The sequence below is a fragment of the Podarcis vaucheri genome (genome assembly GCF_965113315.1).
Source record: "Podarcis vaucheri genome assembly, chromosome: 3".
Lineage (NCBI taxonomy): Eukaryota > Metazoa > Chordata > Lepidosauria > Squamata > Lacertidae > Podarcis > Podarcis vaucheri.
In genome coordinates this window covers 67,155,665-67,179,687 of record NC_138761.1, presented here as the reverse complement: position 1 = coordinate 67,179,687, position 24,023 = coordinate 67,155,665, and the positions used below count along the sequence as shown (strand labels likewise).

At 42.7% G+C, this 24,023-nt stretch overlaps 1 pseudogene across 1 annotated transcript; it reads right to left on the bottom strand.

Annotated features, from left to right (window-relative positions):
- Window positions 1–19,998: 19,998 nt before the first annotated feature.
- LOC309528682 (vesicular inhibitory amino acid transporter pseudogene) lies at window positions 19,999–23,822 on the bottom strand (annotated as a pseudogene). Its single transcript has 2 exons — window positions 23,817–23,822; window positions 19,999–21,133 (listed from the first exon to the last, which is right to left on the bottom strand). The product of its transcript is annotated as a vesicular inhibitory amino acid transporter pseudogene (transcript).
- Between the last annotated feature and the right edge of the window lie 201 nt (window positions 23,823–24,023).

Here is a 24,023-nt window from a genome sequence, read left to right as displayed (position 1 = left end):
ACAGTTACATTTACTACTCCCCCCCTTGTTTAAATATCAATTGAATCTTGTACTTTTTGTGTAGATTCTCTACCTCATTGGGAGCTCTACGTCATGAGTAGGCAAACTAAGCCCTGGGGGGCCAGATCTGGCCCAATCGCCTTCTCAATTTGGCCTGCGGACGGTCCGGGAATCAGCGTGTTTTTACATGAGTAGAATGTGTCCTTTTATTTAAAATGCATCTCTGGGTTATTTGTGGGGCCTGCCTGGTGTTTTTACATGAGCAGAATGTGCGCTTTTATTTAAAATGCATCTCTGGGTTATTTGTGGGGCATAGGAATTCGTTCATATTTCCCCCCAAAAAAATATGGTCTGGCCCCCCACAAGGTCTGAGGGACAGTGGACTGGCCCCCTGCTGAAAAAGTTTGCTGACCCCTGCTCTATGGGATCAGGGTCTCTAAATGCATGAAGAGCCTACACAAGCATAGCAGTATGTGTTTAAGCATTCCCACTGTTGTGAGTGGTGGGGCTAGCAGTTTTTGGTGGGACTGATAAGTGTGGCCCCTCTTCTCCCTCCATGCAACATGTGTGCATGTTCATCTGCACTGGCAAGCACTGGCGGAGGAAGAGGAGTGTGGGGGAAGCGCACCGCCCCCAGCAGCACGATCCCAGTGGGGTGCCATTGTAGCTCCGCCCCTGCCCACGCTGAGCACCACGCCCCCCAGGACGCGCGCCATGCCCCTGCCTGCTCTCCGCCCCCCCCTAGTGCCAGAGCATGAAGTTCCACCACTGCTGGCAAGCAACAGATAAATCTGAGTCCACTGACTAGGGTTTGAGCTAATATAAAAGTTTTGTATGTAGTGTGAGATCTATTGATTCGTCATGCGAGTCATTGTCATGGGATGTCACTTTCATTATGTAACGTACATATATTTCATGGCCCTTGTAAAGTTCAGATGGCAAGTCCTGAATTCCTGATCTAAGGTAAGAAAACTTGGTGTGTCACAGTTTCCCCTTGCTCCCCATGTTCCAGAAGCTGATTATCTATGAGCCTTACAGGAACACATGCTGCCTCAGCCCCCACCATTTTTTTTTTCCGGTCCCACTCTCGCCTCCTGAGAATTTTCTTGATGCCAAGAGACTTCCTTGGAAATGCAAGTTATTAAAGTATTCTTTTAATTGGGATTGCCGTGGAAGGAAAGAGATAAAAAAGGGGATCATTCCTCAAAGGTATTCTGCCTGAGGCACTTTCTACAGTCCAAGAAGAGGTGACTGAGAATTTGCTTTTAATTAAGCTGAGTTAATTAACGGAAACAGGAAGGTCGGAACCTTCTGTAAAGCAATTTGGCGCAAGGATTTAGCACTAGTAGAAGGTTCTAAGGAAGAAATGGCGAAAGGCCACACATTATTTCTTGACGAAATGTATTAGGCTGAAGTATGAGGAAAGTTTGTTTGGGTAACACTTTAGGCTTTGTGTACAGTACCTGACTCTCGGAAAAGGCACTTTTGGCCACTTTTAGAAACTGGGAATATTTTGGCACAGATGGGTAGACAGGACAGCGGTACTCTGCACCATGTGATGTGCAGGATTGGCCCAAAGATATCATCTGAATCTTCATGGAATGGAGAGCAAAGCAACTGAAAGACAAGATCCGGAAGCAGTGGGATAGCGAAAGGGTTAAATACCACTCCCCACCCCCAGAACTCATAGTTTCTTCACTCCAAATTGTCCTTCATTCCAAATTGTCCATCCATCCTAAAACTGCTTTTACTTAGAAAAATCAATCATCTGCCTTTTTTATTACATACATATGCACATAACATGCAGTTAGGCCTTCAGGCATCCTATCAAGTCGAATAAAAAACTTGTAAAAAACAACAACACCCTCTTATTATTTAATGTATAATTTTATATCGTCAACATCAGTTGGATTTGATCTGCTGTCCTACATGCATTCACAGAAACCAGAAGGAAACACTTTAGTAAATTATGGTGCAGTAGGAAAGGTAGCTAAGTAAGTTTGTTGCTGCACTTTAGTTTTTGTACAATCTAACAACACTTGCAGAAACTATTAGTCTGAGAGATTTTGTGGGAAATGGTTCAGACAAACATTCTTTTTGCTTTCTGAAAATTAATATCAAGTGCTTTTACAATATGGAGCCCAGAGAGGAAATTGCAATGTCCTTTCAGTGAAAATGTATCGTGTAGTTCATTACATCCATCATGTGCGATGCCCAGTTCCTTGAAAATTTGTTTTCTGTAACTCTGATAAAGGTAAGATCTATAGACCTTTTGTTGTAACGAGGTGAGTCATTCCAGCTTGGATGTTTCTCACACATTTTCTCTGGATAGAGGCTCTCTTTTATAACCCTGATAGAGTGAAAACACATTAAACCCATCAGAAGCTTGTCTGCAGTATGTCCAAGATAAGCATCATATAAAGGACTTTGCCAGTTCTTGATCAGCTTCTTCTGCAAAACAATCCACTCCTTTTATCCATTTACTTCAACTATTTGTTTTGCTTCCCTGTAAGAATCCTCTATGTGGTACCCAGAGTTCCCCAAGGCATTTTCTTTCCATTAACTCCTTATTGATTTTCATTTATGTGTACAGATTACAGCATATACATTAACTGAAAGCATCAGCTGAGGAAAAGTTCAGACTTCAAATGAGTTCCAGCTTGGTGACAGTACATTAGCATCTGAATGTTAATCACAGCCTGCGACCATTGTGTTTACAGACATACTCAGTGACATACAGCTTTGTCCCCCACTCTCTTTTGCATGCCCTTGCTGGTGTAGTGAAATGTGGTCCCTGACATCTACTCTGGAATGGTATTTATTCATTAGATGTCTTAGAGCCTTAGTTCACTTTTTTGTTAAAACAACTTTTTAAATAGAACTTATACTGGCAAAAACCCTTAAGCAATGCAGGCAAGGCCTGCTGAAGGCCAGTCTCTGTGCTATCTTTTCAGGAAGGCCTCAGGTTTAATAGGCAGCATCTGCAACTTGGAAAATCCCAGTCTGAAACCTTAGAATTGTGATGAAACCTGTGCTTCCCATCATGAGCATTAATAGTATCAGGCAGTGGTGTTGTTGAGTTGATGATGACTGCCAAATAATCCACACCAACTAGCTCAAAACGTCACTTGGTCATAGCTTGAACCTAGTTAGCAATCATAAAGAGAGAAGATACTGGGCACTTCACTAAGACTATTAGTTTTGACTAATTTGCCTTAGGCAGACTGCACTAATGGGAATCAAGAACTGCTAAGTTGGAAGGGATCACATGATGGCACCCAAATGAATCCTATAAATCTGTGGACCCCAAACTTCCCCCCAACTGCTTAATGAATTTTCTGCCTCTTCTGTATTGTAGAGTTTATTATGGAATAACTCTGGACAGTTCTGCCACCTGCTATTGTGAAGCATTAAGGACAAATCCAGAAGAGAAGCTTTAAAATTAAATTGACACCTTTCCAATTTCAGAAGACTGAGATTTGCATTGCGCGCTTTGATGTGAGATACCATACCATACCTTTGGAGCCTGTAACACCACCCGCTTTGCATCACAAGATTTTTCACTTTGCTCCCCCCCCCCAGCAATCCTTCTCCAGATGTCATTTCAAGCATGCAGTATATAATTTTATCTGAATTGTGGGATCTTCAAATAACAACATATTTTATAACAAGAGGCTTGATCTGCGATGAAGATGAATCCTTTTCTCTCTGATTCATTGGAACTGCATATACTATTGTGCATACCAGCGAGGTCCAGGCTGATTGTCAGCAGTTAAGTTTAGCGCAGCATGTTTGGAAGAATGAGATTGCAGAGTTCCTTTGTCCTGCCTGTTTTTGTAAGCGTCTCTTTACCACTGTCCTAGATTTTCTCTTGGCTATGTGACTGTTTGGGAGAATTACCAATGAACTACTCCGCATCAGGCTATGTACCCTGAGACATTTTGCTTCCTGTAAGGACTGGATAAGGCACTTCTTCCCTTCTATACACTGCAGGTACTCTGACAAATTATACACTTAGAATCATGTGCCCCCAATTTACTCTCCAGAAGTGGCCTTTAGGGATTGTTTAAATTATGTCAAGTAGAGTGATGGTAGCAAATCTTACCATTCACAATGAACTGCAACAGTTCCCTTGAAGGATTGCTTTAACCCATATGTGCCCACTCGGCTGCTTTGATCTGCAGAACTGCATTTTTACAAGTGATACAAAATGTTCACTCCACCCATGCAAGGAACTGATCCATCAGTGTGGCAGCAAGTGCTCTCTCGATCTCCCTGCCAATTAATATTAGGCAGGTGCTTTCACTGTGCCTGCTTTTAAAAAAATTGTTTCAGCAAGACCTGCAATTCTAATCAAATTTTATTAAGAATAATATTTTCAAAACTGTTGATCTAGATATGTTTTGATATTGATCTTTTGATAGCATTTTTTGTCAACTTGCTTTTAATGTTTGCTTTCATTGGTATTTTTAATGAATATTTCAGACTGTTCTGTGGAAGCCACTTTGGAGCATCCACTTGCCATCTCACCCATAGTGAGAGAAACATCACACCTCATGCCAGAGTTGAAAGGTGGAGCCCCAAATGAATAAGTTGTTGATATTTGTTTATTGGCTCCAGTGACCTCACTTGATTGCCTTCAGATTAGTGACAAAGCAGTGGGCAGTGCAAACCCAAGCACGCTTACTAGGGAGTCAGCCCCATTGTCCTCAGTGAGACTTGCTGCCCACCAGTGTTCTGCACTAGGGCAAGACATCATAACGCATCTCAGGGGGCCTTTTCTGATCATGATGTGAAGGCATCTAGGGAGGCTGCAAGAATGCCAGACAATGGTGGATTTATGGTCTGTAGGGTGCTATGCACACACTTCTTGGGGGCCATATTCATTCACCTAAATAAATGTGACTATGTCATAATTTGGAATCAGTTACAGATAGGTAGCCGTGTTGGTCTGCCATAGTCAAAATGAAAAAATTCCTTCCAGTAGCACCTTAAAGACCAACTAAGTTAGTTCTTGGTATGAGCTTTCATGTGCATGCACACTTCTTCAGATACACAAAGTATGTACAGTGTGTATCTGAAGAAGTGTGCATGCACACGAAAGCTCATACCAAGAACTAACTTAGTTGGTCTTTAAGGTGCTACTGGAAGGAATTTTTATAATTTGGAATGTATGAGAAGAAGAGGAGGAGGTGGAGTTTCGACTTGATATCCCGCCTTTCACTCCCCTTAAGGAGTCTCAAAGCGGCTAACACTCTCCTTTTCCCCTCCTCCCCCACAACAGACATTCTGTAAGGTGAGTGAGGCTGAGAGACTTCAGAGAAGTGTGACTTAGCCCAAGGTCACCCAGCAGCTGCATGTGGAGGAGTGGGGATGCAAACCCGGTTCACCAGATTACGAGTCCATCACTCTTAACGACTACACCATGCTGGCTAAGATAATAATAATAATGTTTCTGCCATTGCGGGGGATTTGACAGGGGCTTCAGAAGCCACACCTACCAGCTGATTATTGGGTATTCAGAAGCTCATTTCAAGGCACTGTCTTGCTAATTTGCCCAGCAAAAAGGGTTTCTGTTGTACCAGCTTTGCAAGGTGCTCTGCAAGCTGCTTGCAGAGGGAGGAGGCATCAGGTGACTGACAGATGGGCAGCTCCACCCAGCTGTCATAACTGGTCCACTGGCCAGATCCAGTTCCCACCACTTTCAGAAAATGTTCTTCTTTGAAATTGAGTCAAGAGGGCACCACCCATAGTTTGAAGTGACTTAGGCGAACAATCTTGGAGAAGGTGGTTTTGGAGATAATCTGGCCCCAAGCTGTCTTCTCCTTCCATCCCATTCATCACCATCTAATGCAGTCAGGATGCCCAGAAATGTGTATTTTTTCTTTGCTGAGTGCATCCTTGAAACATCCAATAAAAGATGAAACACTCATCAGAATTTCATATCAAGTGTGTTTATGTTGATTGGTGAAGGCATCTGTTTCCCCACCACTCCCAATGTGTAACAAGGAAATTTCAAGACACTGTAAGAAAACATGATGTTTTCAGATTGACAATTTAGCCTTAGGGGCCTGATTATCCCATGCACAGGATGCTGCAGAGAACCAGGAAAGTATGTAAATTGAGCACTCTCCAATCAAATAGATGGCAAGGGTTTGCACAAAGCAAGCTGCCCTGTGTATGAGCTACATACTTATGATTCTCTCATCAGGTTGTCAAAGAAAGTCAGCCAAATGTAGATGAGGGCTATAGCTGGGGAAAACTGATGCATATGTAGGCTGCTGTGCAAGTGCAAGTGCAGTGTATGTTTTCTTAATGGAACTGAGAATTTGTAATCATAACCTAGAGCTGAGTACGGGAATCAGCAAATGTCATAGCTAGCTTCGTAATTATGGTTCACCTCAAAACCTTCCATAGTCCTTACAAGCACTGAGCTGCAAATAAAATGTTTTAAATGTGTTGTAAAGTGCAATGTACAAAAGTGACACTAGATGGCGACAGTGAGCTATGCCAAATTCAATGTATTTTTCCAAAACTTTTTTTAGAAAAAGGATTTTCACAGCATTTTTAAATATGTGAGTAGATTCCACCCAAGTCACTAGGATTACTCCTGCCCAAGCCTTCTAGCCAAGAGTTCTGGAGCAAGTGTCTTCCATCTCTTCAGAAGACTTGAGCACCAGACATTCACATAAGGTTGTGCCTGTGGTATTTATGGGTCCAAATTAGGGTCAAGTGGAATTTTCTTCTGCACCTTTGACAAGGCAGACCTTTCCAAAGGCATATCATGTGGAAAAGAAGAATGGAAGCATAAGGTTTGTGGCTCCAGTGAAAACAAATCCAAAACTGAGTGTCTTACCTCAGCCCTAGTCTAGCGTTGGCAGAAGAAATGAAGGGCTTGATGGATGAGAGGGTTTATTCCATTATCTTTTTCCTTGATGAGCTCTCCCAACCTGTGCCAAAGTGGCTCCCAAGTTAACAAGGAGTGACGCCATGCTATACATTCCCATCTGGCTTCTTAATGGACAGCGTGTTCCCATTACTAACCATTGCCAGCATCCCATGGCTGGTAACCAGGCAACTGTATCAGGATGCAAATTGCTATCGAGTTGCTTTCTGATTCCAACAGCCGTGTTGGGGAAGGCAGACCTTTTCCTGCTCTGTCCTGATGACGTGTTAGCTACTTTATGCTGATAGAAGCTATATTATTCCCTGCCTCACCTACGCTGCCTGTCCTGGGCGCTGGGTACAGTTACCAGCCGCAGATGGTGAGGACCAGCTGTCCATGCTTAGCTTAGTATCCCTGAGGCAGCTGTAATGGGAAATTGGTATATGCAGTGTGCCGTATATGTGCTGAGTATACTCTTTGACTCCTTCTGCTTCTCCTTATTTCCCCCCGTTTTGTTCTGCAGCTATTATAAATGATGATGGTTATTTGCTAAGTGTTAACCAATGTGGGCAGCAACCTGCTAACACTACAGTACATCCATGTGCTGAGGGCTTTTCTGGTCTGCTGGAGCTCATGCTGCGTAAATGGTGCTAATTAACAATCTTTCTCCCACCTCCTCCACTTCTTAGGTTTTACTGTTTGCTGTTGGTTTGCTTTTTAAATGAAAACTTTTCTGTGGTTTGGCATAAGGCTATGACTAGGTGGGGGAGCACCTGCTGCAGCTGCAGAAGGTCCCAGTTTCAAGGCCCAACATCTCCAACTTGGGCTGGGAAAGTCATTGTGCCTGAAATGATGGAGTCAGGGCCTTCTCACACCGACCATTGGCCTGATGTGTTTAGGATTGAAATGGGAGCAGATTGCCTGCACCTTTGGTCACATGTTGCTGTTATTAGAAAGTGAGTGCAGGGTTGTCTGTTCCACATTCATGGCAGGTTATGTCCACGGCTGGAGTCACACTCTTTACATACCCTCATGTTCCTCCAGTCAGTAAATTTTGGAGTTATGAGCATGCACATGTGGACAGCCCTTTCATAAGCATTAATAATAATAATAATAATAATAATAATAATAATAATAATAATAACCTAGTATTCCAGAATTTTGATGTTGTGGGACTATAGCAGATTAAAAGATGAACTATGTGTCTGCTTGAGCCGTGGTCAACCTGGTTATTGTGAGGAAAGTTTGCCTGCAGCTAACGTTTGCTGTCATGGGCAGTGCTTTGACTCAATACCATTTATTACATTTGTATACCGCCCCATACCCGCAGGCCTCAGGGCGGTTCCGAACATAAAATCACAATATAAAAACACAAAATGCATAATAAAAACAAAAAACAAGAATAGCCCAATAATCCCACTCACACTCCCCAACACAACAAATAACCCCCCACACACTCCCAACACAACTGCTGCCCAGTGTGTGTGAGAGAGAGAGATGATATGTAATGGGGCCTGTTGTGCTGTCTGAAAGGCCCAGTGGGTCCTAGTTGCAGCTCTGGAAGGGCCCAGTAGGGCCTGCCTGGCTGCAGAATATTGAGGGGGCCCAGCCCGCTCAGTGAAAATGGGTGGGGGTTCAGCCCCCACAACCCCACATAAATGGCATACCTGTCCAGTATGTTTTATGAACACAATTCGAAGTGTTGGTACTGACCTTTAAAGCCCTAAACGGCCTCGGTCCTGTATACCTGAAGGAGCGTCTCCACCCCCATCATTCTGCCCGGACGCTGAGGTCCAGCGCCGAGGGCCTTCTAGCTGTTCCCTCACTGCGAGAAGTGAGATTACAGGGAACTAGGCAGAGGGCCTTTTCGGCAGTGGCCCCCTCCCTGTGGAACATCCTCCCATCAAATGTCAAGGAGATAAAGAAATACACAAGTTTTGGAAGACATCTGGAGGCAGCCCTGAATCAGAAAGTTTTTTAATGTTTAACATTTTATTCTGTTTTTATATGTGTTGGAAGCCGCCCAGAGTGGCTGGGGCAACCCAGCTAGATGGGTGAGGTATAACTAATAAAAGTATTATTATTATTATTATTATTATTATTATTATTATTATTATTAGCTTTGAAGGAAGGAGATTCAACTGTGTCTGCCCGAAAAGAAATGGCATCCAGCCCAACTGAGATCTCTGAATTTGAGCAGCCTTACTGCACAAGACTGCAATCTCACCTTGGACAAAATTTACCATGCTGCAGAAGTACAGCAACAAGTTGGCAACTCTTCCTAGATGACAACAAAAATGCAACCATGATTTTTCCTCTGCCTTCTCAAATACAATACAAATGACTAAAGAATGCAATAAATTTCCTATCATTTTACTTCCCATATAAGACTGTAAATCTTGAAATAGCATCAGAACTTTTTTTTTAAAGAAAGCCCTTCATTTCCTTTTCAAAAAGAATTTTGGAAGATTAAACTTTTTCTAACAGAGATAGATTATCCTGGTATTAATAGTAGTGCAGGAGAGCAGGATAAATGATTTCCAGCAGTTGGTTACAAGTTTTTAAAGTTTTATAGTTAATGACCAGCAATAGCAAGAACTGAAACTTGATTTAGCATTTTTGTAGATAGACATCACTCTATTATTTGAAGCACAGATAACGTGTCTTATAGTTTCCATTTCTCCACTGCCTTTCCCCCCCTTTCAAAGTAGCTGCTTAGTATAAAATGAGTTTTGGATGTACAATTCAGCATTCAATTCAGAAAGTATATTGTATGGTAATCAGGGTGAACATTTAATAAAAGTGTTTGGGTCTCAAGCATATGCCTTTCAATATCCTCTCCTGATCCACCTCCAAAGGTCTCTTATCAGTAACCCTGGAAAGAAATGCATATATCATTTTTGTTGAAGAAGGAAAAATAAAGACTGAGGTGGCCTTTGGAAAACAATTTTCTGCATAAAGGGGTAAAAAACCCCAACAATCTCACAATGCCCTATAAGTTTAATTGGAACTGTAAATGTTTTTTGGTGGAATACTAGTGCTGTTTCAGAACTCTTGAGGGCAATAGGTTTGGATTGCATCAATAAACTACCAGTATATTAAGCTGCGGTGAGGTCTCATTACATTTACAATATTTTTGATGCAGTGGCAGATAGAGGAGCTTGGTCCAGCCTTTACCTCTGCTTAATTTATTTTCCTTTTAAAGCAAGAGTTGCTATCTTGCAGCCCTCAAGCTGTTGTTCAACTCCAATTCCCCATCAGCCATCACAGGCAACGGTCAGAGATGATGGGAGCCGTTATCCAACAGCACATGGAGGGGACCACCTTGGCTACCACAGCTTTAAAGGTATGGATCCCAACTGAGGTTCTGAATGGAGGATAGAGGAGGGGGCTGTTTTACTCTACTCATTCCCCTGCAGCTCTGACAAAACCTCCCACACTGTTCTGAAGGTTTCTCTTCCCGAATGTCCAAGGACAGATTTTTGGGAGGTGTCAGCATAGGCGCCGACTCCATGGGGCCTGAGGGGGCTCGAGCCCCCTCACAAAATTTTTTTGGGGGGCTCAGCCCCCCCAATAATCTTGGGTGCCCTTCCAGCAGAGCGCCGCCGCCGTCCCCCGCCTCCTCCCCACCTGCTCCCTCGCCAGCCAGCCAGCCGCGCGCCCTAGTCGGAGAGCCCCGGCCGTCCCCCGCGAGATTAGGGAATCCCCGGGGGCGGGGGCTCCTGCCTCGCTGCTTCGCAGCACCACCGCCACTGCCAAGGCACTGCCGGGGGGAATTTCCTTCCTCCTGGCGGTTTCAGCGGTTTAGGGCCGGAGCGGAGGGGGCTCGCCCTCTCTTCTCCGGCTAGCCCTACGTTTCCCGCATATCAGCTGTTCCGGAGCTGATTAATAGGCGCAGCACGCTCTCCCCTATTCGCTCACGAGGAGGCGGCGCCACTTTATTTGCATATTCATGAGCTTATTTATTATTCATGAGCTTTCCCGGCCCCCCCCCAATATTTTTTATAAGTCCGCGTCCCTGGGTGTCAGGGGTGGTTAAAGCTAGTCTACTCAGAGCAGACCTATTGAAGTAAATGGACACGACTAACTTAGGTCCATTCATTTCAATGGTTCTACTCTGAGTAGGACTAGTGCTGAATACCACCCAATGAAAACAGCCTCCTCACCTTTCTCCATCAGGGCTTTTCTGTGAGCGCAGTTACACCCATGAGCTCCTTCCAGGAGAAAGTGTGATATATAAATATAATACAATGGTACCTCGGGTTACAGATGCTTCAGGCAGGTTACAGACTCTGCTAACCCAGAAGTAGTACCTCAGGTTAAGAACTTTGCTTCAGGATGAGAACAGAAATCACATGGCGGTGGCAGCGGGAGGCCCCATTAGCTAAAGTGGTACCTCGGGTTAAGAACAATTTCAGGTTAAGAACGGACCTCCAGAACGAATTAAGTTCTTAACCCGAGGTACCACTGTAAATACATAATACAATGTTGCTTTATTTACTGCACAAGGTGGTGATCCCTCCCTGCTGTGTTTGGAGGCTCTCCTGCGCATCCTTCTGAATGAGGCCCCAAATACCTGCCCCTAAGTCCTGCCCTGAAGGCATCACTGCCCTCAAATCTACCCTGGTCTTTTTGTATCCCTGCCTCTTCTCCATGTATGTCTTTGCTCCCATGCATTACTCCCGTTTTGTTCTCTTGGCATATCACCCTTGCAAAGGACATTCATAGCAAGTGCCAATTCCAGTTTTGTTCTTTTTTTGGCAAGATTCTCTCAGCACGCCACTTTTCTGGGTGTAGCTCTTGTTGCTGTTGCCACTGCCCATTTCCTTGCCTCTACCTGTGGACTCAATCTGCATGCTTCGCCCCACCAAAAAGAAAGAAAGAGGGTAAGACCTGCAGGGATTATGTTTCCTCTCATTGCTTGCTCATTCAAGGAGTATTCACACATTATGTAACATAAGTGCACAATCTGTGTACCTTTTTTGCACAATAGCTGAGATGTATGCTCATACAGTTATTCCCATGTAATGGTCAACAAATATACAATTGTGCCTGTGTGCACAGCAGCTCATCTTTGCAAATCAACACGGGTGCAATGTTTCACACAAGGAGTGTTCGTGCATCATGTAAAATGAATGCACAATTTGTGTATACAATAGCAGAGCTATATTTCCATGTAACGTTCAAGGGATAGCTCAGTGGGTAGAGCATGAGACTCTGAATCTCAGGGTCATCTGTTTGTGCTCCATTTTGGGCAAAAAGATTCCTGCATTTTACAGCAGGTTGGCCTAGATAACCCTCATGGTCCCTTCCAATTCTATGATTCTATGATCTAAGTGTACAGTTGTGCCTGTGTGCATAGGAGTTGATCTGTGCAAATCAACAAGTGTACAGATCAATACTTTCTGCACTAAGAAATGCAAACTGACACATGTCCCCTTGCATTCGCTGAAAATTGCCTTACCTGCACTGTGCAGCAGCGCCTACAGAACACTGGCAGTGGTGCTGCCTTCTGGCAAGATCTCACCGGAGACCAGCACTGCTGCCAGTACCGCCTCTCTTGAGGCAGCAGGGCAGGCACTGCCACTTGCGGTGGTTGCCTCACCTTGCCTCATGGGTGGGCCAGCCCTGATAGGCTGTTTACAATACTATACCATTAAATCACAGTTGAAGCAAATTCCCCCCCTCCAATAATTTTGGGCACTTTGGTTTGTTAAGGGTTGTTGGGAATTGTACCTCTGTGAGGCAAAAACTACAGCACCCAGAATTCTTTGAGGGAAAGAATGTGATTTAAAGGGCTTCAAATGTGATCTGAAGTTATAGTGTGTTCACAGCCTTAGTGCCTGTGGATCAGAATTTGCCACTAGCCCACTGCTCTCAGCAGTCAGGAAACAAGCAACCACATCATGTATCTCACAATGCACCACACCTGAGGGCCATAGAGTAGAATTTATTACCACACCAATATCTCTTTGATGTTGTACCACCAAGCCTTCGCAAAATCTTAAGGAGCCCCGTCAGTCCAAAGCTTGTTCATCTTGGTGGCTCTTTTCAAAACGACAGCAGAGTTTTCCTCCATTTCTGTGTTTTTTTAAAAAAGGACTTTGCTAGATATACACACAATAAATATAACACTCATTAAGGACCAGCAGGTTACAATAGTACAGTAATGTGCTAGATAAAAATAATAGCTCAATATGGGATAATGGTCTAAAAACGTAAACTGAAGTTAATAGGTTTATTTTTTAATGAAAATAGCTGAGAAAATATTTCCAGATACATTTTTATTTCATCCTCTAAGTTGGCCAAACAGGCTTTCAAATGATAATGTACAACCCCTATAAAAAATCAGATCATTGTTTTACATTTTGAGATCAATATTGCAATATAGCACAATCCTGATTCACCACAGCTATGTGTGCCTTGTCAAAATGTCTTTTTTATGCAAAATTGGAATTAAATGTGAACATTCTGTTATATGTCACACCAAGGTATACTTTCGGGCATGAGTAAAGGATAACTAATGCTGGCTTATGTATTTCAAATATCCCTTTCCACATAAAGCTGTGCTAAAATCAGCTGCGACTTCTCTAAGGAAAATAGGTAAAGGGACCCCTGACCATTAGGTCCAGTTGTGACCGACTCTGGGGGTGTGGCGCTCATCTCGCTTTATTGGCCGAGGGAACTGGTGTACAGCTTCCGGGTCATGTGGCCAGCATGACTAAGCCGCTTCTGGTGAACCAGAGCAGCGCACGGAAACGCCGCTTACCTTCCGGCCGGAGCGGTAGCTATTTATCTACTTGCACTTTGACGTGCTTTCGAACTGCTAGGTTGGCAGAAGCAGGGACCGAATAAGGGGAGCTCACCCCAATGGGAGCTCACCCCATCATGGGGATTTGAACCACCGACCTTCTGATCAGCAAACCCTAGGCTCAGTGGTTTAGACCACAGTGCCACCCACGTCCCCTGCTTAATTGCTAAAGGAAGTGTCTTGGTAGTGTCTGCTGTTGTCTTTTTGATTCACAGTTATTTCCATTGTTTGTTTTTCATCAGAATTAGCCATTCATCTCCTGAGCAGTTTCTGACTGGCCCGAGCTACTCTAGAATTCCAGCACACTTTTAATGGCATGTATTGCAGCAGTCTGTGGTCTCCCCGGTTGTTGTCTGTGAATTTCCCAACTGGGGCTTGAATGTTCCACAGTCACTGGCAGACTTCTGTTGATGTTGTTTCTTTCCCCATAGCTCCACCTGGCTTCTTCATGCTCCATTATTTACCCACAGCAGGAATCATTTGCTTTTTGAAAGGTTATGCAGTGCCAGCAACTATACAGAACCCTTGCTGTTTTTTTGCTGTTCCTACATTTTTAAATTCCTCTTACCAGATTCATACACACTTCAGCTGTCACTGCTGGTTTTGCCTTATTTTTGCATTCTCGATTGCTGCCATCTGGTCAGTTCTAAATGAACCTGACCAGTGTTCTTTGGGGGGGGGGGGTTGAATCTGGCCAAAATACAGAGCAGAAGAATTTAACCATGCAATCCTATGCATGATTACTTGGAAGTAAGTCCCTGTCTGCACTATACTTTCAAGCAGTATCATACCACTTCAAACAGTCATGGTTTCGCCTGGAAACACATCAGACATTAAAAATTTACTGACACAGGGCTGTCTATGGAAGTCTTCTAAAAGTCAGATACAGTAGTACCTTGGTTCTTGAACTTAATCCGTTCCAAGAGTCCGTTCAACTCCCAAAACTGTTCGAAAACCAAGGTGCAGCTTCCAATTGGCTGCAGGAGCTTCCAACACTCAAGCAGAAGCCACGTCAGATGTTCGGGTTCCGAAAAACTTTCACAAACCAGAATACTTACTTTGGGGTTTGCAGCGTCCGGGAGCCTATTTGTTTGACAACTAAGCCGTTCGAGAACCAAGGTACCACTGTAGTTTTACCTAGGCTATCACCTCGACAGGAAATTATCCTGGCTACTCCAGGAATTTGAATCCTTGCTGGATCCCTTGCTGGATCCAAGGATTAGAAAGGTCTCGGCATACAGCCTGCTCCCCCACAAACTCCTAACATTATAGAAGCAGGACTTTCTGTGATAGTACTCTCTGGCATGGAGTCTGGCACCTTTTTGTTTGTTTGTTGTTGCCCATGGCCACCATTTTGTGCTAGACCCATTGCAGCTAAAAAACAACAACCAGGTACCAGTATTCTGAGTGCCAATCCTTATGTAGTAGAAGCTGTACCATCTGTGTACAAGAAAGGGCCTTCATGGTGGCACCTCAGTTGTCAAATACTCTCCCCTGAGTGGCTTAGCTGGTGTCTTCTTTTATGTTATTCCTGTACCAAGCAAAGCCCTTTTACTTACTTCTAGTTTTGTCTCCAGTGATTGGTTTTTATGTTGTTCTGCCATCTGGTGTTTTATATTTTATTGTTGCTCTTGTTTTATTGCATACATTTTATTATTTTCATTTTATAATTGAGGAGAAACTCAACACACCACTGTGTCAGTTGTTCCACCAGTGCAAGGCTTGTCAGCTTGCCAGACAGAACAACCCCCTTTTGTGCTGTGCTGGGGGTTCTCCTGACCCCACCCCACAAACCAATGTTGTAGGTGCAGGTGGAGGAACTATCAATGGCTGCTAATCACAATGGCCATGTTCAGCCTCCACTGCTAGAGATAGTAGTCTCTGAGCACTGGTTGCTTGGAATCTGAAGTAGGAAGAGTACTGTTGCCCTCAGGTCCTGCTTTGAGGCTTACCATAGGCATCTGGTTAACAACTGTGAGAAAAAGATGCTGGATTAGATGGGCTTTTGGCTTGATCTATCATATTCTAAAGATGGGATGTGCTGGTGAACGCTTTACACCAAGGGATAGAAATATAAGCTACTGTTACCGTCATCTTTGTATCCCAACCTTCATCCAAACAGGTCAGGTGCTGTACATGGGAGTTATCACACTTTATCCTCACCACTGCCCTTTAAGGTAGGTTAAACGAAAATCTAGCAGCTGCCCAAGGCCACCCAGGAAGCTTCAGGGTTGAGCAGGGATTTCCCTATTTGAATCTGCATAAGCTCTCATAACTCATCAAGCTAGAGACTGTTTTTAGTGTTTTGTTCACTGCTATTCTATCTTTTTCTTTCTAAATCCCTCTACCACATTACAAGAAGAACAATCACTCTACATGCAAAGGCAACCTATTCTTTCATTTTGCTCCAGTTGAGTGTGCAGAGGGTTTAGAGAGAGTTTAAATCTGGCCAAACCTAAAGGGAGGGGAAGCGGAGGGCTTGGCGCACAAATGCAAGATGGTAGATCATGCACACATAAGCAGGAGTTTTGGATTAAAGTAAAAGTAAAGGAAAGAAGCAATCTGATCTGCCTAGTGGTTTTGCCTCCTTTACCATTGCAGTTCCCCACATCTTTTCTTTCATCATATTCTAGAAATGCTAAGACTGGAAGAACATTTGATGATATATAGGTATTTTCTGCTGTTGATACTCAGTTGTAGTATTGTTCTGCCTACTGCATTTGCATTTTTTTTTCAAATTACTATTGTACACCACCTTAGAATCTTAGATCCAGTACATGCTTGTATAAGTATCATTTGCCTAAGTGGGAATAGTCACTCTCATAAAAAGCACATATTTGCACACATGAAGAAATCTTCTTGTTGGATTAGAATGAATGGACAAATCATTATGGATGAAAGTGTTCCCTGTATGTATTAGTGTTCCCAGACTACATAGAAGACATTGATAAGATTTATAGCCTTGGGTATATATTATAATCTGCATAATTTATCTGGGGTGGGGGATTTAATAAATGGAGTTTATCACTATTCACACATTATATGAGCCTGTGATTTCCAGTTGGTAGGCTCTTGCTTCGCTCTTTAGAATTGCACCTGATCCTCTTAAATTTGAACATAGTAATGGCCTCTTGGTACAAATCAAGTCATATAGATGTAAGGGGTGTGATTTTGAGAATGTTAAGTGCATGAAATTGGTAGGTTGTGGGCATCAAAGCACTTACACCATTTGAAAGCTGCTTGATGTCCTCTGCTGCTTGGTTTAGCCATGCAGTAAACTGTTGTTCATGTGTTTTCCACATGGTTCAGTCCCCCACTACATGGTATATCACAATCTGCCGCTGTTAATGTATTTCGTAGCATGGAGATAAATGGGTGTTAAGAGCATTCAGCATTCTCTAGAGTAGACACCACACATGTGCACACAAGCCACATGAGTTCATCAGTGTAAACATGGTTATAGAAAAAAGGATAACCAGGCATATTAAGCGTACTGTGTCATCTTTAATTGCGCAATTGTAACAATTCAGTGTGTTAGTCTTCAGAAGTCATTGTTGCTCATTCAGACCAGAATCATTGTTCAGAAATACAAAGGAAAATGCTGCATTTTGAAAATCATCATTTGGCATTCAAGTCTATGAGCCAACCTCCGTTTGCACATTTTTATTATGACTTGGTGCCAGCTTGAGTGAAAGTGTTAGTAATGATAATTTAACTTTTTGTCTTTCAAATAATTATTCTAATTACCTAACCTAAGATAGATTTGACATAATAAGATGCTAAGTATTCATTAAAGTACTCTATCTGGATTGTTTCCTATCATAACGGATTATCACTAATGCAGAATACATTGTGATGCCTATTCTTTTAATAAGCTAATATCTTTTAAAACTAAAGTCTGTTGTGCAGGATGTTAATTATATGTCTGCTTATTGAAGTAGATTTTATTTTATTTCAGCTTCCACTTTGCTCAGATAAAACACAAAAAGAAGTCAAGAAATACTCTGCATAACAAAGAAAATGAATTGCATATTAACTTCCTGATGATGCCAGTGCAGCTTCTCCTAAACCATAGGATAATTGCATTTCGGAAACGGGAGTCTTACAAATGTAAACAATGAGGGGAAAGAACAGTAAATAATTATTTTTCTCATTTTTCTTGGTATAGCCTCATCCTTGGAATCCTGGGGGTGTTCTTTAAGATGGTGATGTAACGGCTTGTGGAGGACCATTTTTTATTTTGTAAAAGCCTCATTAAACTAAAGGCATCTCAACTGTATTGAAAAGCACAAATCACAGAAATTACAGAATAAATAGATGTTCACCATTCACAGCTTAGCCTCTTCACCCTCAACCTTAGCTCTGTGTATCGGCAGGTAGGTTTTGCTGTATTCACTTACTATCCAGTTGCTACACTTGGAGGCCAGAAAGTGGTTTTATGCAAGACAAATAGTTTAATGGCCTATAGCAGGCTTCCTCAACCTCGGCCCTCTAGATGTTTTGAGAGTACAACTCCCATCATCCCTGACCACTGGTCCTGCTAGCTAGGGATCATGGGAATTGTAGGGCCGAGGTTCAGGAAGCCTGGCCAATAGCATATGGCATGAACCAGGCATACTATGTGATCCACTGATGTCATATCCTCCTAATGGCATAATACAGCTCTCTCTTTCATTGCACACCACAACCAAGATCAGAAGTGAGCAACCTGTGGTCTCAGGATAGCCTACAGCTGTTGGTGTAATCTCACATGGATGCTCTCACTGACTCTGGCCTCTAGAAAGCATACTCCTGGTACCCAAGGGAATGGGCTCTCAACAGGAGGAAGGACCTCTATCCCTGAATGGGGTGAATGAGACAAACAGGTGCAGAATGAGTTGATTTTCAAGCACAGTACAAACCTCAGAATATTTGCATTATAATACCTGAAAAGAAAGAAAAGCATGCAGTGGAATGGGGAGAAGTCAATGCAGGCACATAGTCATTAATGCCATTTCTCATCACAGAATGAATTTGTTGATATATCTGACAAAAGATGAATTCGTACCAAATATGATTTTCAAAAATATCTATTTAGGATGGTGCAATGTCCGTTTTTTTGTGGTGGGGGTAAGTGATTACTAATAGTAAACAGAAAACAATGGAGATGTTACCTTACACAATAACCATGGTTCAGAGGGATTTTTATTTTGTTCAGTGAATACTCTGAATAATCTGTATCATTAGATTGTTAGAATGGCAACATTTTATCAGGTTCACTGGAGTACTGGGCCAGAGTGAGGCTTAACTTTTACTTTCAGCCTGCAGCAGCCTCACTGAAGGCAGAAGAAGAAGAAGAAGAAGAGGAGGAGGAGGAGGAGGAGGAGGTTTGGATTTGATATCCCGCCTTTCACTCTCCTTCAGGAGTCTCAAAGCGGCTAACATTCTCCTTTCCCTTCCTCCCCCACAACAAACACTCTGTGAGGTGAGTGGGGCTGAGAGACTTCAGAGAAGTGTGACTGGCCCAAGGTCACCCAGCAGCTGCATGTGGAGGAGCGGAGACGTGAACCGAGTTCCCCAGATTACGAGACTACCGCTCTTAACCACTACACCACACAGAGATTTTGTTCTGCAATGAAATATATCCAGAGCAAAATGTAAGGCCCTGGGGAATGGACAGAATATTCTCTGACTCTCAATGATGTGAAAAGGATTTCAGTTGAGGAAGAAAATACATAAGCACCTGGCATTAAATCCTAAACTTGTTGTTTGCCATTGGCATCCATCTGTCTTTAGAGACAATGGAAAAGTGCACCATTGTGGGGGCAAAGTGATAGGCCAGTAATTCTGTTTCCCTCTCCTGTGTTATTCTGCTGTTTTCTCTCTGCACAGTAGGCTAGAAATTAAAAACAAAACAAAACAAAGCTCCAGATATGAACCATATATCCTGTCTCACAGTTTTGGATTCTCCTTGCCTCAAAGTCTTCCGCTACTGTTATATGATATCTTGGTATTCCATTTGGGAATTAAATCACTTTCCATATGAAATGTATTCAACATAAAATAAAAAAATTGTTGACATAAATGCATGGATAGCTTGGCTGGATATAGTGGATGCTTGTTAAGCTTTAGTCCCCCTGAAATCAATGGAGCCTGTAGGTCATTCCTATCATGCCCCAGTGATTCCAGCGGAACTAAACCTTGATTGGATCCAACTTCAATACAGACTTTGATGCAATTGCTTATGTTTTCGTTATTTCTCTAAACTTTACTTTTTTACAATAGGCAAACGTTAAGGGCCTTTGGTATAGTCTTGTTACTTTTATCCAAATGCTTTCAGTAGACCTTTTATAGAGCACACAAGACCACCTAGGCTGCAGAAGATGCCCAAGGTAAACACAGAAATGTCTGCACATTTCTCCAGGAATATTAATTTTCCCCATTTCAGCTTCAAGTGAAAAAGAGACAGAAGGAGGAAGGTCATTGCACCGCCCGTTACACTACCTGCTAAACCCATCAGAAGAGCAAAATGTGGTATGAATATTGCCATCAGCTGAGTTAACAAGAGGAGAGAACTTTTTTAAAATTGCAGGAAGTGATAGAGAGGTGTGGCTCCAAGTTACGTAAGCATGCAAAATCTCTGTCATTGAAAATAATGACATTGCGTAAGACAGAAGTGCCTTGACTAAGAGGCACAAGTTCACTAAGGTTTGCAATGATGATGGAAGGTTGTCAGTAATGACCTCCTTTGTTTCTTCCCCCCAAGTTAGGAATGCAGTCAATGCAAAGATTGTCTTGAAGAAACAGGCCAAGAAATGAGTCCAATTCAGCATCGATCTACAGTCTCCAGGATTTTGCATATTCCCTTCCAGGGTAGGAAGAAATATGTGAGATGTGGAACTGAAAACGATCACTCCTACTGAGACCAGGAAACTCTCAAATTCCACTGAGAGGCTGACTCTTGCCCAGGACCACAGATGCATTTAGGTCAGGCAGTATGTGATCACTACAGAGATAATGACAAAATGGGCTAGGGAGCCAAAGAGGCTGAGCTTGGACAGCACTTTGAGTGTTTTGATGAACACACACGGAAGCAGGCCTACGCAGGCAATTACTATCCATGTTTCCTCGGTCACTGGGAGATCTGGAAAGCTGTGTGACAGCAAGTTGCCGCTAACAACCAGATACAAAATGCATATCATGATCAGTTCCATCACCTGGGTCACACTGACAACTCTGTCACCAAGTTTCGGAAATGGCTCTTTGCAGCAGGCATTAGCAATGTCTTCATATGTGCCTCTCACTTTCACCAGCTGCCCGTCTTCATTTTCCTCATACAGGCAAGCTATTAGGAATTTGCCAGTGTAGCAGCAGAAAACTGCAGCTCGGATAATGAGAAGCAGCCCACTGAATCCACTGTGGTGTACAGCATATGGCATACCTAGAACAAAAATCCCCTAGAGACAAGAGAGAGAGAGAAAGAGGACAAAAGGAAAAACACCTGAAGCAAAATGTTTACTAGAAACAACCCATTCAAACCCGCAGCTGTCAGTGGCTACCTTTTGCTAATTGCATGGAAGGATTGCTGTTACATTAACCTGTCTCGGTAAATAATAGCTGCCAGAAATGTGTATATTCATGATGAATGAAGTTAGCAGGGAAAATAACTGCTGGCAGAAGCACAGAAATCCAGATAAGCCAGAAAATTGAAGACAAGCAAATTGTAGAGACAAGCTCCTATTAAATATCAAGTGCTGATGTGATTGCAGGCATAATTTAAAAGGCTGCGAAGCAGTTATTTAATCAATGTGCATATTAATGTTCAATAGCAGTTCAATAATGATAAAATCAAAGAGCTTTCACTGTCCCCACACAGTTTGTGCAAGCAGGGAGGTGGTACTGCTGGATAAATAAGCAGGGGGACCTAGAAATAGCATCCCTCTCATATTTCTGACCTTGCAATATTACTTTTTTATGGATTCACACAGATTCATGAAAGGAAGACCTCTTCATCTTCACCCATAAGGCAGATACACATTCTTTATACTCTTCTGAGCCAAGATACTTGTGTTCTGAATTTTCCTTTAATTGTGAATACAGCCACCTTGTTACAAACAGCAGCAATATTTAAGCGGCAGATATATATGTGTATTTTAAATGCATGCTAGAAAAGTAGCCCCTTCATGGATCACTGCTTTGTCGTGATGAAGGGGCTTGAATAACTCCAAGAAGCTATGAGCTATGCCATTCAGGGCCACCCAAGACCGACAGGTCATAGCCGAGATTTTAGACTAAATGTGATCCACCTGGAGAAGAAACTGGCAAACCACTCCAGTACTTTGCTAAGAAAACTCCATGAACCTAAAAAAGGAGAAGCTTTGAGAAGAAAGTGAGTTTCCAAGGCATGCTCTGGTTCATGGGGTCATGGAGAGTCAAACACGACTAAGACGGCTAAACAACAAGAAAAGATAAGAAGACCATGAAAGTGGTTTTTTTAAAAAAAAAATACGTTGTGTGGAAGACGGGTATCTGTTTTGGCTTGGCACCAATTCTGTAGCTGGCTTATTGTAGCCTTTGACCCTGCCAGTGATACTTTAGACTATAGAAAGCTGCACAAGTCAAGACTATTTGTCCATTGTGCCCAGTATTGTCTACTCTGACGGGCAACATCTCTTCAGAGTCTTAGGCAGAGATCTTTTGTATCACCTACTGCCAGTGTACTGGAAGAAGCGAAGATCACCAGTGTTGAAGCAATGATTCTTTAACATCAACTTTGTTGGACTAGTCATGTTGTGCAGATGGCCTCCACAGTCACTTACAGACTCACTGTTAAAACCGTGTTTATGGAAGACAATCTTACTCGGCTATGAGTGATTGCCAAAGAAGAAAACTGCTCCTTATAACTAGTGACACAAGGAGTTGAACCTTCTGCTTGCAAAACATATGCTCTACTTCTGCTTCCAGGATCCTAATTTAAGACATCACTATTATTACATTTATGTATTAGTTACTTTTCTCACTGAATAACCCCAAGCAACTTATGTACATTAAAAACAGTTAATGAAAACTCTGTCCACTGCATTGTTCATTGCTTGGGAAATATAACCACCACCACCACCACCATAGCAGATGAGCAGAAACTATCCAGCATTGCTCAGGAATTCCAAGAAATCAAAAATTACTGTGATTTATAAATGGATAATGTAATTTGTTATTTTCTAGGGCTGTGCACTACATTCTGTCTTACCTGATTGGGCTAACCCAGCAAACGTCCAACCAGGATCCCACTCCAATTCAATTTGGGGTGGGACTAATGTTCAGTTAAGGAATGTGGTTGGCACTGTGGTCTAAACCACTGAGACTCTTGGGCATGCTGATCAGAAGGTCAGCGGTTCAAATCCACATGACAGGGTAAGCTCCCATTGCTCTGTCCCAGCTTCTCCCAACCAAGCAGTTCAATAGCATACCAGTTCAAGTAGATAAATAGGTACCGCTGTGGCAGGAAGGTAAACAGTGTTTGCATGCACTCTGGCACTCGTCACAGTCCTCCGTGTGCCGGTAGTGATTTAGTCACACTGGCCACATGACCCGGAAAGCTGTCTGTGGACAAACGCCAGCTCCCTCAGCCTCAAAAATGAGATGAGCACCGCAACCCCATAGTCACCTTTGATGAGTCCAGTCAAAGGTGACTATGGCGTTGCGGTGCTCATCTCACTTTTCATCTGACCCACAGTCCTATTAGTTTCTTGCCAGATATGGTTAATATCAATGCAGTTTTAAAAGGTCCAGTCCGGTATCTTAAATTGAAATGGTGACTGATGATATTCAAATATGGACCCAAACCTCAATGATCTCAGAAACTACCATGCCAAATTGGTATATCTTTAGAGGCATTGAAGGGCACAGAAAACAGACAGAGAAACCAACTTTGTAAAATTATGGTATGCTATGTTATATAACATTATATTACATTGTATGCATTGCTCAAGAGAGGTAAATATGTTTACCCTAAATTCAAACATATTTGTTCTATCTACCTGCCCTCCATCTACCTATCTCATACCTACAACATTTCTCTACAGTAGGTACAATACTGGGTGGGTGACCCTCCAAATGAAAGTCTCACACTTTTTCATGTACCGTCATGCCCAGTGTGTTATTTTTGTGGCAATTTAATTCACATTAGTACTGAAGATGGCAACCTCTTGAACCAAGTTATGCATAAAAAAGATTCAATTTCAGATAAACAGTTCTCACTGACATTTCTCATTTATATATTAAAAAGTCTGCAAATATACCATGGACATCAGTCACAGTTTTGTCAGTGTTTCTCATTGCATGAAAGAT